The sequence below is a fragment of the Neophocaena asiaeorientalis genome, unplaced genomic scaffold (genome assembly GCF_003031525.2).
Source record: "Neophocaena asiaeorientalis asiaeorientalis breed wild unplaced genomic scaffold, Neophocaena_asiaeorientalis_V1.1 scaffold106, whole genome shotgun sequence".
NCBI lineage: Eukaryota > Metazoa > Chordata > Mammalia > Artiodactyla > Phocoenidae > Neophocaena > Neophocaena asiaeorientalis.
This window is the reverse complement of record NW_020172597.1, coordinates 1,562,660-1,566,504: the sequence shown is the minus strand read 5'-3', so window position 1 is coordinate 1,566,504 and position 3,845 is coordinate 1,562,660. Positions and strand designations below refer to the sequence as shown.

At 55.8% G+C, this 3,845-nt stretch overlaps 1 pseudogene; it reads right to left on the bottom strand.

Moving 5' to 3' along the window:
• Window positions 1–1,220: 1,220 nt before the first annotated feature.
• LOC112395499 (lysine-specific demethylase 2B pseudogene) lies at window positions 1,221–3,599 on the bottom strand (annotated as a pseudogene).
• Window positions 3,600–3,845: the final 246 nt, after the last annotated feature.

Here is a 3,845-nt window from a genome sequence, read left to right as displayed (position 1 = left end):
TCAGGCCAGGTCCAGGTGCCTCCCTGTAACTGGTGTTATTTATTTTTCAAAAAACCTTACGGGGTGGAAATTCTCATGCCCGTTTTAAACAGGGGGTCAGAGCTGACAGGACAACTCTGGTCACTTGGCTCCAAAGCCATCACAACAGAGAGGCCCCTGCAGGAGGATGTGGAGGGGACACGAAGAAAGAGCCAGGTGGGGAGGGAGGAGGAAGGGAAAGCGCGGGCTCTCTTTCAACCCCTGTCCTATATTATAAAACTGACTGAATAGCACTGTGAGTTTTTGGAATGTGTTTTTAAATTTTTTTTTGGTAAAAGATGACATGCATTCATTCTTTATGCAAATCAGTCACAGAAATGAACTAAGAAGAAAGAAAAATCACCCCAAATTCTACTCCCAGAAACAACCCCTAGTACCATTTTTTTTTTTTTTTCCGTAAAGGTCTGTATTTGAACTTCTGTGAATCCAAACTGCCTCAGCAGTGACTGTTCTGATTTTCACCACTTTTAGGACACGAAAACGCCCATGGGTCTGGTGCCATGGGGGACTTCATAAGAACTAAAATTTAATTTTAATAGGAGACAAAAGGAAAACTAGTGCTTCCACAATGGCTTGTATCTGGCTCTCATTAAATGCTTCTTTCCTATCTGTTTGTTCAGCACGTATGTTGTGATGGCAAGAAAGATTTTTGCTCCGTTTGTTCGATCTTACAAGAAAATCTCCGTAGATGTTCCACTTGTCACTTATTACAAGAGACAGCCTTTCAGCGCCCTCAGTTAATGCGACTGAAAGTGAAGGATCTACGGCAGTATCTCATTCTTAGAAACATACCGATCGATACCTGTCAAGAGAAAGAAGACTTGGTAGATCTGGTACTATGTCACCGTGGGCTGGGCTCTGAGGACAACCTGGACACGAGCAGTCTGAATTCCTCAAGGTCCCAGACTTCTAGCTTTTTTACACATTCATTTTTTTTCAAACTATACAGCCCCATCTGCTACCGTGTCTTCCTTTCAGGGAGAGCTTATGGGTGGAGGCCGGACCTTAGGATCTGGAGTACTGGCACAGGTACGAGGGTGTAATTACCCTAGGGCCTGGCATGTTGTCTGCTTTCGGCCAATATGGAGGGGGCTTTAGGGCTGAAGACTCCTTGCTGAGCCGGGGTTCCACGTGCTGTTGAACTCTGCACTTGCAGGCTCTCCTGACGTGAGGCTCCAAGCTCAGATGCTGCTTGGTTTTTGCAGGAGTTTTTCTTCCACTTGCCCGAACTGGACGCTAACAGACATTTTGGCTATGAACTGCTCACAGCCTTGCTTGGTAACTGGCTTGCAGTACCTCAGGTCAATATGACAGATATTCCCACACCGTTTGAAGAAGGACAGGCACTGGTCAGTGACCTTATTGCAGTCTGACAGGTTGATTTCGGTTAAGGAGTCTCGGGTGGTGGTGCCCACAGCGGTGAGCAGGTTGATGGACTGGGCAGTCACGTGGTTACAGTAACTAAGGTGGAGCTTGGAGAGCAGGGGCATGTGGCGAATGATAAGCCGCAGGGAGGCGTCTGTGATGTCCAGGCCGGCCAGACGCAGCTCCACAATGTTCCGGAGCTTATCCCGATGGTCCATCTGACCTGGCCTGTTATCTGCAGGCGGGGACAGGAGATCCCGCATCTGGGCGTCCTTTAGTCCTTCTACCCACTGGACATCCAGGGTCCGGAGCAGCAGACAACTGGAGCTACAGAGGGCTGAGACTGCGATCCATGAGCAGCCTGACAGCACCAGTTCTCGGAGCCCAGGCAAGCGGTTGATGAGCCAGCTCAGCTGTTTCTTGGAGATATTGGTCCAGCTGAGGTCCAGGGAGACAGGCTGTCACCGATGATGCCACTCAGCATCAGGGGTGTGATGGACTTGCAGCGGTTCGGGTCGATGCGGGTCCATAACCGCTTATCACAGCACCAGCGGCTCCAGGTCCTGCAGACCCGCATGCAGACACACAGGTCTTGGTGGCTGAGGTAGCTGCAGACGGCCATCCACACCTCCCTGTGCATAACGTGGGCCGCCCCATCATCCAGGGGCAGCGAGTCGGGCGGGGGGCCGATGGGGATCACATGTCGCTCCATCTGGATGCACTTGGGCGGGGACACGTAGGGAGGGGGCCGGCAGATGACTCGGGGCGGGCTGCGCAGGCCGGGCCCCAGCTGGTGCCGCAGCTCCCGGGGGCGGGGTAGCCGTGGGGCCCCTTTGCTGAAGCGGTGAGGGCGCTCACAGAGGCCCAGGGGCCGCTTGGGCTCCTCGTTCTCGCTCTCAGGCTCCGACTTGATGGGCTGGTGGTTCTCGTGGGCCAGGCTGCTCTCTGTCTTCTGGATCTCCTGGTTGAGCTCCTTGCTCAGCTCCTTGCTGGAGAGTCGCCGCTTCCAGCGCATCTTCACCTTCCTCTTCTCCTCGGGGCCCTCCGCCCCCTCCGTGCTGGGGCCAGCGGTGGGGGAGCTGGAGCGCGAGTGGTCGCTCTCCCTCGTCTTGGGGGGCGCCTCGGGCAGGTCGTCCTCCGGCTCCTGCTTGAAGCGCCTGAGAGGCTTGTTGGCCAGAGCCATTCGGTCCTCAGCGTTCTTCCAGGACCACCGCTTTTTCCTGAAAAGCTTATCTTCTTTGCCGGGTTTTAGCTGCTGCTGGAAGTAAGTGAGACTGGATCTCCACCAGGGGCTGAGGCTGCTGCCTAGAGGGGGCCTCGGGGAGAGGTGAGAGGAGGAACCGGGGGACGTTTAAAACGTCAAGGCTCGCTTGCGTCCACTCAGCTCCTGGGGCTTCTCGTATTTCCGCTTCCTCCTCAGGCGCAGCATGCCGTCAGGGGGCACCTTCTTGGGGTGCTCGTCTGGCCTGCGCCGGGGCGCCTCTTCACACTCACTCCTCCGCTTGGCAGGCTCCTGCCCCCACTTGCTGTCCCGGTTCATCTTCTGCTCCTTGAGCAGGGAGCTGGGCAGGTTTGAGGCGTACTTAAAGCCGGGGCCACGCTTTTAAGCCAGGGCCACGCTTTTGTTTCCGCGTCTTGCTGGCGTGCCTACACTTTGGACACTCCCAGCAGTTTGGAAACTCATCGTTGACCACGCCCTCTGACTCCTTAATCTTAAGGCATCCAGGGTGGATGATTTCGCTGCAGAGGGAGCACCCCACGAGCGTGAGGTTAAACTTGCCTTCTCCCTCTCCCACTGTGTCCTCTTTCCCTGCCTCGCCACACACTAGACACACGGCGGTGTGGGGCAGCACAGGCGCGATGCACTGCGGCATGATGCAGCTCTGCGGCATCCGCCCGGGGCCGCCGAACTTCTTCATGTCCTTGCAGAAGTGGCACTCTCCACACTCCGTCCGCAGGCAGGCCTCGCACTTGCGGCATCGCGTCCGGCGCCGGCGAGCTCTCGCCGTGGTCCAGTTGGCGGCCAAGTTCACCGCGGAGGCGGGGCCCAGCTTCCCCTTGGGCCGACCTACGACCCGGTTCTGGTCCGGCTCCGATTCATAGTCATCGTCCTCGGCGCTTACGGACATGGCCATGGCTCATGGTGAGCCCAGGCTCGCGCGCGCTGACATGGCTGAAGTGGCGGCGCCGCCGCCGCCGCCGCCCGCCCGGAGCAGGCTCGGCTCGCCCTGGCTCGGGCTCGGGCTCCCTAGTACCATTTTGGTGAACATTTTCAGACACCTCTGTCTGATTGTAAACACATATATACACGGCTTTAAATGAACAGGAGCAGACTCCACATGCTGTTGTGTAAAGTCCTTTTTTTTCTCCCAACAATATGTTGTGGACATCTTTCCCTGCCAATAAATATAAAGCAACAGCTTTGTGTTAAATGACTGCAT